Source organism: Myxocyprinus asiaticus, chromosome 26, assembly GCF_019703515.2.
Source record: "Myxocyprinus asiaticus isolate MX2 ecotype Aquarium Trade chromosome 26, UBuf_Myxa_2, whole genome shotgun sequence".
Taxonomy (NCBI): Eukaryota; Metazoa; Chordata; class Actinopteri; order Cypriniformes; family Catostomidae; genus Myxocyprinus; species Myxocyprinus asiaticus.
In genome coordinates, this window is record NC_059369.1 from 25,771,944 (window position 1) to 25,785,718 (window position 13,775).

Here is a 13,775-nt window from a genome sequence, read left to right on the forward strand (position 1 = left end):
ATGCGGCCATCCTGCGCTTGAAAAAACCTGCTCAGCGGAAAAATAACATCCAAGAATGCACAGATGTAAAGAAGACTCAAATGTGAAAACATCCTTAGGGACTTTCAAACAATTGGAAAGCCGATTCCCGCACCACCAAAGTGATTTCATAACTACTTTGCTGAGTTTGCTTGTCTAGCGAGAGGACATTTTCCTCTCAGTGAGAGAGGGAAGACGTGTGTGCAGCCTGAGGTGAAATTAAACTCTGTATCTGCTCCAGAAATCCTCTTTTTTTTAAATAATATTTGTATTATTAATTCTATTTAAAATATGTTACATTAATACTATAACAGTAATTTAAGTGCAGCCTCTGTAAAAATATAAAGCCAAACGTAAATGTGTAAAAATTATTATCAGTTTAATGGGGGGAAATATTAACCGACAAGTAATTCCAGTGTCGACTAGTAGCATCAGAACCGTTTATTCGACTAGTCGACTAGTCTCGCACATCCCTAATATATATATATATATATATATATATATATATATATATATATATATATATATATATATATACAGTTGTGGCCAAAAATATTGGCACCCTTGGTAAATATAAGCAAAGAAGGCTGTGAAAAAATATGTCTTTATTGTTTATCCTTTTGATCTTTCATTCAAAATATTCACAGAAATCTATCCTTTAATTGAAGTAAACTAATTGAAAGGGGGAAAAAAGCAAATAATTAAATAAATATTTTTCTCCAAAACATGTTTGCCACAATTATTGGCACCCAAAGAAATTCTTATGAGTAAAATATATCTGAAGTATATTCCAATTCACATTTTAAATTTCTTGGTACTCCTGGGTGAGTAGGAACATGAAATTGTTCAGCCATGGCTTCCTGTTTCACAGGTGTATAAATATGAGGTAACACACAAGCCAAATTCCCTTAGTCACACATAACAATGGGTAAGACCAAAGAATAAAGTTATGATGTGCGGCAAAATGTTGCTGAGCTTCACAAAATGGGAAGTGGCTGTAAGAAAATAGCTAAAGCATTGAAAATGCCCATTTCCGTTATCAGGGCAATAATTAAGAAGTTCTAATCAACTGGAGAATCGGCCTGGAAGAGGATGTGTGTCTATATTGCCTCCACGCATGGCAAGGAGGATGGTTCGATTGTCCAAAAATTCTCCAAGGATCACAGCTGGAGAATTGCAGAAATGAGTTGGGTCTTGGGGTCAGAAAGTCTCCAAAACTACAATCAGACATCACCTACATCACAGCAAGTTGTTTGGGAGGGTTTAAAGAAAAGCCTCTGCTCTCATCCAACAGCAAACTCAAGCGTCTTCAGTTTGCCAGACACTACTGGAATTTCAAATGGGGCCGGGTTCTATGGTCAAATAAAACAAAAATAGAAATTTGTGGCAGAAAACACCAGAGATGGGTTTGGCACACACAGAGAGGTAGCCATATGGAAAAGTACGTCATGCCCATAGTTGCATATGGTGGTGGATCTTTAACATTGTGGGGCTGTTTTTATGCCAGAGTTCCTGGACATCTTGTTCGTATACATGGCATCATGGACTCTATCAAACACCAACAAATAACAAATCAAATCCTGACTGGCTCTGCCCTGGTTTGATCTTCCAGCTGGACAATGATCCAAAACACACATCATAATCAACACAAAAATGGTTCACTGACCACAAAATCAACGCTCTGCCATGGCCATCCCAGTCCCCTCACCTGAACCCCATATAATACCTGCGGGGTGGACTGAAGAGGAGAGACCACCAGTGTGAACCTTGGAATTTGAAGGATCTGGAGAGATTCTGTATGGAGGAATGGTCTCAGATCCCTTGCCATGTGTTCTCCAACATCATTAGGCATTATAGGAGAAGACTCAAGAGCTGTTATCTTGGCAAAGGGAGGTTGCACAAAGTATTGAATAAAAGGGTGACAATATTTGTGTCACACATATATTTGACAAACATATATGTTTTTTGATAAAACTTTTGTTGTTTTAGTAATTATTTGATATCCATTAGAGGATAGATTTTTGTGAATATGTTGAATGAAAAATCAAAATGACAAACAATAAAGACAAATTTTTCACAGACTTCTTTGCTCATATTTACCAAGGGTGTCAATATTTTGGCCACAAAGATATATATATATATATATATATATATATATATATATATATATATATATATATATATATATATATATATATAATGCCCCTTTGAAGCAGTCCACCACAAGCCCATTGGGTTGTTTGTTAAATATGTTTTCCAACTTAGTTGCCACCTTTGTGTCTCATCCTTTGACCAAACACACCACACAGTGTGGGTATCAAGGCCATGGTCAAGGCACGTGGTTTTCAGGGTGGTTGGCAGGAGGCCGGAAGGCTGGCGAGGTGTGTGAGAAAAGATGCGCTCTCTCACAGATTGATGAGGTGTGCGCAGTGGCAGGGGTATAGTGTGTTACAGAACAGACGTCCTGCTGGCACGACCTACCCTCTCTGCTTTCTCCTCTTTGCCTTATCGGAACTCCTAATTGTCCTTATGAATATTTTAGAGGAGAGCAGGAATGGGGGGGTTCGGGGGGGGGGGTGCTATTGTTTCAAGGGCACTGATGGCTAATGATCCAGTCTCTGGGTCAAGATGGGTAGGAGTGAAAGACAGTTAGGAGGGCGAGAAAGACTAACGAGTCTGTGAGGAAATGGGTTTAGGGAAGAAGCATGTGAAAAACGATATATTTGTCTCATCTAAATATCCCACTTCTTCCTCCCTTTAAGGGATAGGTCGCCTAAATATGAAATTTCTGTCATCGTTTACTCCTTCAAATACCCTCATTCGTACCAAATAGGGATGGACATGAGTACTCGGGTACCCGGACGTGGCAGCAATGATCGATCATGAAAACGATGATCGATGATGATAATGCATGATGTGACTTATAACTTAATTCGAAATTCAGTGACAATTACCTGACAACTAAACACAAATGTGTCAAAGAGGGAGCGTATTTCTAATTTTGAGATTGATTTCGTTGTGATTATGAGGGGTACATTGATTGTCAGAGACGTCTCATAGCAACCAAACTGATATATGATGCTGCAATGCTATCGTTACGATCATCAAAAGAGAGTGTAATTTACCGTGTTTTAAACCCCTGTCTCTGCAAAACGTTTGCTAAACACGTTTTATTATCATTTAATGTAAGAACTTTGACTCGTTAATGGATATTACTGAATAAAAGTGAATGTTTGTCACTGACTGTAAACCTCCCTGCCCTGGGTGCCAACATGTTTGCATGAAGTTACACACCTGAATCTCGACGAAATGGGAGATGAAGATTTCCGCAGGAGTTTCCAAGTTAGAAGTCTGGCATAGTGTCATTTCATTGCACTTTCCCCTGTTGAAAGGTGGAAATTCCGACTCTCCGAATCGAATTGAATGCTTCATGAATCATCACAGAAACAACAATACGGAGCATCGCGGCTTTCCCCACAGGAGCGAACACTTGGGGAGACACACACACACCAGTCACGTGTGGCAGTGGACTCAACGCTCTGTGTTTCAAACAGCTAGACAGAGCACAGCTAAATGGAACAAAATGCAGCGTCTTTAAAATTGAACTTCAACTTAGTGACTCAGCATAGTGCATAGTGCTCAGCATAGTGACTCGCCTCAATCCGGGTGGCAGTGGATGAATCTCAGTTGCGTCAGCGTCTGAGACGTCAGTCCACGCGTCTTATGACATGGCTTGTTGAGCGCATTACCGCGGAGACCTAGCGCATGTGGAGGCTCATGCTATTCTCTGCGGCATCCACGCACAACTCACCATGCACCCCACCGAGAGCGAGAACCACATTATAGCGACCACGAGGAGGTTAACCCAACGTGACTCTACCCTCCCTAGCAACCGGGCCAATTGGTTGCTTAGGAAGCCTGACTGGTGTCACTCAGCATGCCCTGGATTTGAACTTGCGACTCCAGGTGTGGTATTCAGCGTCTTTACTTGCTGAGCTACCCAGGCCCCCAATTAACATACATATTAAAAACAGCTAGACAGCAGAGCACAGCTAAATGGAACAGAATGCAGCGTCTTCAAAACTGAACTTCAACTTACACACATTAAAAACGCGATGGTTATGGCATCTCCTGTTAAGACATCTGCGATTTGAAAATAGACAGTTCAAACAGTCACTAAAAAACTGGTGCGCGCTTACTAAGATTACTATGGTAACCTGAAGGAAGAACAGACAGACGCGCATTGTGCACATTCTTTCATTGAGTTGGGCGGCGAATCTTCACATAATGACAAAATATGTTGCATTATATTTTGATTATGCAATCTTTTGTACATCTTGTAACAGATTATTTTATAACAGCCTATAATAATGAATAGACGATACACTGGAACAATAAGACGCAATGCAGCAGCCAAAGTCATTTGTCAGACATGTTATTATATATACAATTATGTACACGTCATTGCCCCTCGAGAACTCGATGAGTACTTAGTCCGAGTACTCGAGTAGACAAAATGACCAAAATGCCCATACCTAGTACCAAACCTGTATGACTTTCTTCTGTGGAACCCAAAAGGAGATACTAGGCAGAATTACAACCTCCATTAATTTTCATTGTATTGAAAAAAGCTGCAATGAAAGTGAATTATGATTAAGGCTAACATTCTGCCTGACTTCTTGTGTTTCATAGAAGAAAGAAAGTCATGCAGGTTTGGAACAACATGACAGAGTGAGTAAATGATGACAGAATTTTCATTTATGGGTGAACTATACTTTAAACTGTAACAGCTTTACAGTAGATTTCAATGTTAATTATAATATTTAGGCCAGTGGGACTGGAGAGCAACATCAGTTCATTGGAAGGAAACTTTAGCGATGACTTTGAAATGCCTTCACCTCAATTTTAGTTTCAATTCCCAATCTGCTCTTGTGTCTCAAAATACCCTTGATTGTGAAAGCGTTCCTTCACTTGCTGTGACAGCTAATAGCTTGATCAAGCCCACCAGTGTACAGTCTGCAAACATCTGCCTGTCTTTGTGGGGAAACTATTGCTCCTGGATGTGTAACACACTCTTACCAGCTAGTATGAAATGTCACATTTATATAAAAGCAGCAATCTCAGCGGTCGACCAGTGGTAATTAACTGTGATACATGGCTAAACTGAGATGCATCCGGTGCTGAAACTACTGCCGTTGTTTACAGTTGAAGTCAGAAGTTTACATACACTTAGGTTGAAGTCATTAAAACACATTTTTTAACAACTCAACAAATTTAATATTAGCAAACTATAGTTTTGGCAAGTCGTTTAGGACATCTACTTTGTGCATGACACAAGTAATTTTTCCAACAATTGTTTACAGACAGATTGTTTCACTTTTAATTGAGTATATCACAATTCCAGTGGGTCAGAAGTTTACTCTTTAAGCAGCTTGGAAAATTCCAGAAAATCAAGCCTTTAGACAAATAGCCAATTAGCTTCTGATAGGAGGTGTACTGAATTGGAGGTGTACCTGTGGATGTATTTTAAGGCCTACCTTCAAACTCAGTGCCTCATTGCTTGACATCATGGGAAAATCAAAAGAAATCAGCCAAGACCTCAGAAAAAATGTCTGTTCATCCTTGGGAGCAATTTCCAAACGCCTGAAGGTACCACATTCATCTGTACAAACAATAGTACGCAAGTATAAACATCATGAGACCATGCAGCCATCATACCGCTCAGGAAGGAGATGCATTCTGTCTCCTAGAGATGAACGTAGTTTGGTGCGAAAAGTGCAAATCAATCCCAGAACAATAGCAAAGGACCTTGTGAAGATGCTGGAGAAAACAGGTAGACAAGTATGCATATCCACAGTAAAATGAGCCGTATATCAACATAACCTGAAAGGCTGCTCAGCAAGGAAGAAGCCACTGCTCCAAAACCGGCATAAAAAAGTCAGACTACAGTTTTCAAGTGCACATGGGGACAAAGCTCTTACTTTTTGGAGAAATGTCCTCTGGTTTAATGAAACAAAATTGAACTGTTTGGCCATAATGACCATCGTTATGTTCGGAGGAAAAAGGGTGAAGCTTGCAAGCCGAAGAACACCATACCAACTGTGAATCATGGGGGTGGCAGCATCATGTTGTGGGGGTCATTTGCTGCAGGAGGGACTGGTGCACTTCACAAAATAGATGGCATCATGAGGAAGGAAAGTTATGTGGATATATTGAAGCAACATCTCAAGACATCAACCAGGAAGTTAAAGCTTGGTCGCAAATTGGTCTTCCAAATGGACAATGACCCCAAGCATACCTCCAAAGTTGTGGCAAAATGGCTTAAGGACAACAAAGTCAAGGTATTGGAGTGGCCATCACAAAGCCCTGACCTCATTCCGATAGAAAATTTGTGGGCAGAACTGAAAAAGTGTATGCGAGCAAAGAGGCCTACAAACCTGCCTCAGTTACACCAGTTCTGTCTGGAGGAATGGGCCAAAATTCCAGCAACTTATTGTGAGAAGCTTGTGGAAGGCTACCCAAAATGTTTGACCCAAGTTAAACAATTTAAAAGCAATGCTTCCAAATACTAAAAAAGTGTATGTAAACTTCTGACCCACTTTATTCTCTACTGTTATTCTGAAATTTCACATTCTTAAAATAAAGTAGTGATCCTAACTGACCTAAGACAGGGAATGTTTTCTAAGATTAAATGTCAGGAATTGTGAAAAACTGAGATAAAATGTATTTGGCTACGGTGTATGTAAACTTCTGACTTCAAATCTATGTGGCCTGCATTGGTGGCAGCGTTTGTCTTGTTCGGGCGGGGGAGGGGTGGGGGCTTAGATTTCACTGTATATTGTTTTTCTAAAAAGCTGCACAAGTATCATAATTACCGAACGTTTAACCAGACTCATTTGCTGAAAACGAGCCCCTGCAGTCTAGCTTCCTCTGAGAGGAGCACTCAGACAATAGCACAGAGGCAGGAAGGACACGCATGAGGTCACATCCTGCTTTTTGGCTCAATAGACCATGGTATGAGATCTGAGAAAGAGCTAAAGAAAGTGTTAGAGTGAGCGATTTCTTAGTATAGCTACTTCCATAACGCATAGACATTTATGATATCGGCCATTGGTCAGCTTGAACTGGCATAAACAGCAGTCATTCATTTCTCTAAGAGCTAGTGAGGGAGTGAAAGAATGTTAGAAAGACAGAAAGAGGGAGAGGAGTGCCTTGAAATGTTGAAAAGCCATCTCTAAAATGTTATATAAGTGCAAATGTGGTCCTCAACAGATAAAAGTACTGCTCGTGCTCAAAAGCCCCTTTTTATAATCACACTAAACAGAATGCTCTGGACACAGTGATGATGTCATAAGGATTAGCACGCTGACTTACTCATTGTTGCAACTGGCACAGCAGCTGCCTCACAACTCTGCAGGGCCAGAGGAGATTCCTGCTGGAAATGAGGTTAGGACAGATTACAGCAGCCACCCAGAGAGGAAGCATGCCTCCATTTTGAACACAAGTACAGCAATGTGTGTTTGAATGCTTAAGCAGCTGCCTTGCTTACTGCCCCTCACTGCGCAGTCATACAAAGACTTCACAGCCAGCACTTGTGTATGAAGATGTCTCGCAGTTTCCATGTCTGGTACCTTGTGAGGTACTACCATAACACCATTCCAGTGAGCTTTAGAGAGAACCAATCAACGATATAGTAGCTTCAGTGCTGATTTCTTGGTAGAAATGGAGTCATAAGTTGAAAATATAGGAAAAACTGGAGATTTATAAACTATTTTACTGCTTTCTACTGCTCCATCAGATGCCATTTTTTTGTTAAAATAAAGTTTGATTTTGACGTTCCTTCCTCTGGATACAGCCTGCATTCTTCAGCTTTCTGACACATCCAATATATTGCTGAACATGCAAGCAATACAACATATAAATATTTCTACCTAGTTGCACAATTTTATGCAGCTTTATGACCTGGATCGGTATCGGCTCCGATACTGAAGCTTTTAGACAGATCGGGTATCGGTCCGACGAGCCAGATCCAAATTCGATACTGTGTGTTAGTCATGTTCGTTACTGTCAAGCTCAAAAAATGACATAAAAGAACTATAAAAACACAATTAAAGTAGTTCATATGACTCGTGCATTTTATTCAAAGCCACTTGAAGACGTGCAATAGTTCTGTGAATCACAAAAGGCTGTGTTTTATAAGTAAATATATAAAATGCACACGCAGCTCCAGCGCGTCAGTGAATGGCGCTGCTCTGTTTACACACACACGCTCGCAGCTATTTTAAGCCTTCACGTGGTGCGCAATATTTGAGCGCTCCTCACGAACAACATCTCAGATGTAGATGCTCAATAGTTCGGTTCACTTATAATATGCATTTAGAATGGCACTGGAGGTGCTTTTTTTTTTGCCTACAAACAGACACATACAGGACTTCCTGGAGAGTTCAGAATGTCAAAATAAAAGCATGAGGGTTTAAAAGTTAAAGGTGCAAAATTGAGATCTATTACTATATATTACTATTATAATATTATTATTATCATTTGTTTACAAATTATAATAAAATTTAAGTTGAATGGGTTCCAAAAAATAACTGTGTGAATGAAAAGTGGACTGATGTCTTACAATTAAATTGAACAAAAAAGAGATCTAAATCCTTTAAAGTCCAGATACAAGTTGAAAAAAATTTGCAAAAAAAACAAAACAAAAAACATGACTTCTTTTCTACTGATGACTTATACTGCAATTACTGTTACTTTTGCTGCTACATTATCCAGTAACTAGTTAACAATAAAGTTTTTCTTAATAAGCTATACATTTATATTGAAATAATGTGCAGTTAGAGGTTTGTGTTTCTTTACATATTAAAGAGCACACCCAATTAGTTCCACACAATAATGTAAACATATTCTAAACTGATTATGCAAAAACAACAACACTGGTATCGGATCGGGATCGGTATTGGCCGATACTGAGACTTCCGATATCGGAATCGGATCGGAAGAGACAAAGTGGTATTGGTGCACCCCTACTTTATGATAGCTAAATGAAAGCTAATCTTTCTTCTCCTTATTTGTTTTTATTTTCCTTTCTTCTCTCTCTCCACACACACACACACACACACACACACAGCTGCGTCACTGTACTATATAATTTAATCAGAAAAGGAGGACAAGCTCTCCACCCTCACTCCACCCATTACACAGCTCGCACTCTGTCATCATCCTCCATTCTTTCTTCTTCTTTTTTTTTTCAAGCTCCTGCTTTATTTTGAATGCTGGGCTTTTAGGCCTACAATTTTCCATTAATATTTGAATCTTCCTTTTATCCACATGCAGCACATGAATAAGTCAAATACAAAATACCTTTGACAGATTGGGGGGTATGAGTGAAATGTTGTTTTTTTTTTTTAGGTATACTGTAAAGTACTTGAGCCATTTCACTGTTGTGTACTTTGATTTGTAATGTGGAATAAGTAAGAAAACTTATGCAACTTATGTGTTTTTTTTATGTATTTTTTTTATTTTTTATATACCATACTTAGATAACTATCTGCGATAAACACTTTTTTTTTTGTTTTTTGCAGTCTTATATTCCTTATATATCAGGTCTGTTTTTATGTTTTGCATTCAATTACTCCAGTTCTGCATTCTTATGCAAGCTGTTGAATGTGTGTGTGTGTGTGTGTGTGTGTGTGTGTGTGTGTGAGCATATGAGTTGGTACTTAGCCATAAAAGAGCTACAATATACTTCGCTAAATGTGACTAAAAGTCTCCCTTCGGGGAAGTACTCTATTGCAATGTTGATTAAAAAAATACAGCAAATGCAGTTGTCTTTTTTTTTTTTTTTTTTTATCCTAAAATTGCAAAAAGCTTTTTTAGGGGTAAGATTACATTGTTAGTTAGGGTTAGTCTACAGTAAATCGTAATGAGCTTTATATGAAAACAAGGGAAGTCTATGGTATGTCTCCATTTCAATTTTCAGTAATCTAATTCTGTAATTCTCAGTAATATTGGCTGTTTGAGGGATTTCAAAGAGAGGGAAGTACTGTTCCATAGAAGAGGAGAATTTTTTTTTAAGCTGTCTGGTTTCTAAGTATTTGTCTCTCTATTCCTCTCTTACTCTTTCACATGTTATTCAGTTCTCATTTTATCTTACATACAAGCACTCAAATGCTCTCACTACACAGTTATGATGTGCTGGCTTGACGTCAGTCTCTCAGTTTTTGTGTGCAATGCCAAAGTTTTATCAATACAGGTCTGGCGAGCCTTCTTTTTTTAAAAAGTGAATATCAGCATGATTATTGGCAGCAGTCCCACTGTCCTGTCTCTGAGCCACACAGAGTATGCTGAACACATTACACAATATTAGTTTTTAGCTCCCTCTCCAGAACTGCTTATGCCAGCACTGCCCACTCTCCCTCTTTTACACACTTGCAATCCTGTCGCATGTAACACGGCCAACTCCACGCTCTGATAACAATAACACTCCATTTCCCTGATGACAAGTGAACTCACAATATTAGACCAGCAGTTATGGAAGAATGTTGAATCAAGAAAACATTCATTTAACCTGGACGTTTATGCAGCTGGGTTTATGAATTTTTAGTATTAGTTGTTTCAGTGTTTTCTTGTTACAGTTTAATTTTAGTTTTTCATATTTTAAAGCATCATCATCTACTATTAATTCAAATTTAGTATGTTTTAGAGTCATGAATACGTATTTTAGTTTCAGTTTTATTTTCTGGCAATATTTTAATTTTATTTTTATTTATTTTTAGTTTTAATTTTCTTTAACAATAATAACACTAGTTCAGACATTCTAAATGCACCTATGATGCCCAGAAATGCTGTCTAGGTAGGCTCAGGTTATGAGACACGGCCATCACCTTTTCTGATGTTGTCTTAACAACAAACCCTCAACATATAGTTCAGTTGAACAGAGGATGGATTCTTCAAACTCTACAGTTGCCACTGATGAGAAAGCATGACAGCCATGCACTTAAATGTGTAATTAAGAATGCAGTGGATCTGGTTTAATCAAACTTGTTGTAATCAACCTGATGCCCCCACCTGTGCTTGTATTTAAAGGATTCACATCCATCCAAGTACATGATGCATTGGTAATATTGTATAGGAATGCAGCATTTGCAAATTTGAACACACTGCATAACATGCCTTTCAATGGCCACGTTGATGTGCAGAGACTCCTTATTGGCTACTTTGTGAGGTGAAGGGGCTGACAGGTGTTGGAGACTGGGACACCTGTTTGGACATGTGCTGATTTAGTGATCCATTTACTAGAGCTGCGGGCAGTGTCTGTGGGACACCCAAAACATGCCAAGTCATTTAAGAAGGACTTACCAATGTGTCATCCTAGCCCTTCTTTATTTTAAAGCACTTTGGGGCATGGCACAGTCTGGGAATCTGCAAATGTTAACTATTTCCCAAGACAAAGGGCCACAATAATTTAATATACTGTACTGTATTTCCATCTCACAAATTATTTGTACATTCACACAGCTACAGACTTAGACTGACTACTTTGTTTGGGTATGTTATTGTGCTCATCAGCAGCAATGTGTGCCTAGGAGGAGGCCGTCCTGGCAGCCATGCTTTCCACAGGGGCCCCTCCCTGCCGACTCAGGCCCCAGCGGACGGGTGTGTCTCTGGGGTTACTGTGAAAGTCAGCAGCCCTGCCCTGCTCACACAGACCTCGCTGCCCAGCTCCAGCCACAGCACTTTCCACATAATGAGCAGGTTGGGACTATAATTTGCAGGTCCTGATGGAATCTATGGCACTCTGGGGGAGAAAGTGCATAGTTTCACTGGTAAACACAGTGTTTCAGAGAGCCACATAGGGCCCTGTAAACAGGAAATGACCCGGGAAGGCGTTGCTCAGAACGAGAGAGAGAGAGCCACCTTCAGCAGTGTATTAAAAAGCTTTATGGTTGTATAAGGTCCCAGAAAAGCCATATATCTGTAGCCATAATCTGGATCCAGCTTTTGCATGTGTTTCACTGAGACATTAAAAGATATTTGTTGAATACAGTGCAGAGCACTGTACATTTGATTGTTCCTGTGCACATGTGCGAATGTGTTATGATGGTAGAGTTCACAGACAAAGTGCAGAGCCCGGTTGCAGATGTTGTTAGATAAAGATCAACAAAGATCTCACTCTACAGCCTCAGAAATACCAGAGGACAGCAGCTGCATTGCAAATGCACTCTCACCTGCACCCACACTCATATCTACACACTCACACACATCATTATAGATACAGAGACTAAGGGTCTTATTAGTGTAGATGTGCTGTGCTTCACTTCTATCAAAACATGACTTTTTCATCTGTAAGAACATGTGACCTCTGCTGCCAAAGCACCCAGAGGTAGTCTTATTACAGGAGCTCCATAAAACAAATAAACAGACCAGCGCATCAAATGAAGATTTCCCATTTTCAAGCCCTGGCACCCTTTGCTGTCATCTTGTTAATACTGTCAGTCTGAAGGGTAATGAATAATATGAAAAATAAAAACTATGATAAATAACAATGAATAGGTAAGCATTGTTACTGTATGTATAACTGTGGTTTCAATGATTCCCAGGAACATACAACTGATTAAATAAGTGTATAATACAAAATTATTAATGTATTACAATGCATTAAGAATATCTCTATGGCTATAAGGTATATATAGGCTTTAAGTAAATTGTTACAAGGAAATCCCTTGTTTTCACAGACTGTATTTATTAAAAACTAAAATGGTTTTGCTCTTTTAGGGTAAAATATGGGTAATATTGCACTGGTTGATGTGCTCCTTGCCCTTTGCTCTTAAAATAACCAGTTCTCTCCACACTTAAATGAGCATTAATGACCGTTTATGATAATCCATTCAATTTGTACATTGCATCCTGTGAGTGGCAGGCGTGCTGAATTACAGTGAGAGAGCTTCAAAAGCACTGCACTGTGGGATCCTCTTATGTGTGTGTGTCTTCCAGCTGGGTGGCTTATGATAACTGAAAGATAATGAATTATACATTGCAACACACATGTTGAGGGAAATGTATGTTCTTAAGAAAAAGAGCAAAGAGGAGGGAGGGGAAAAACACACACACAGAGAGAAATATGTTTTGGTTTCTCCAAAGCCTAAAGTTTTTAAGGGAAAGGATAAGGAGTGACAATTCAATTTCCTCCCCAGGGACAAATGCAATAGGCATGCTGCAGCCATCAGTGTATTAGCTCTTAAGGTTTTGCCAAATTATCCATCGAACTGTTACCAGTGCAATTTCAACATCCAGATCGCAGCTCTATTGTGCTCTCTAAGCAGATGTCACAGCAACACACAATTACAGTAAATTGTTACAAAATTCAATATGTTCTTTAAGCTGTGTATGTACAGTATGTATGCATTTAATCAAAATGTAATTTTCTAGGTTATTTAGATGGTTAACAAGTTTTACTCATCAATCAATTGTCTGCTTTCTACCAGAGCCTGTGTCTTGTATTGCTAATTTACAGTAACTAGCTATTTGGGGTTTAGTTTAATCTATAGTGGGGTCCAAAAACCTAAGACCAATTTTAACATAAGGGATTCAAAATTATATTTAAAGAATAAACTGAAAGTAAAGCTAAGAAAAAAAAAAAAAAAAGTAAAACAAAGAATTGTAATTATGTAAAATAATAATAATAATAATTAAAAAAAAGTAAATCTTTAAGTTTCTGCACTATTTCTAGGTCAGTAATATGTAAGCAATATTTG

General features: G+C 38.9%; 1 protein-coding gene across 8 annotated transcripts in view; it reads left to right on the forward strand.

Annotated features, from left to right (window-relative positions):
- The window catches only part of LOC127417141 (myocyte-specific enhancer factor 2A-like), a 130,777-nt gene that overhangs the window by 82,430 nt on the left and 34,572 nt on the right, over positions 1-13,775 (forward strand). The window lies entirely within an intron of this gene.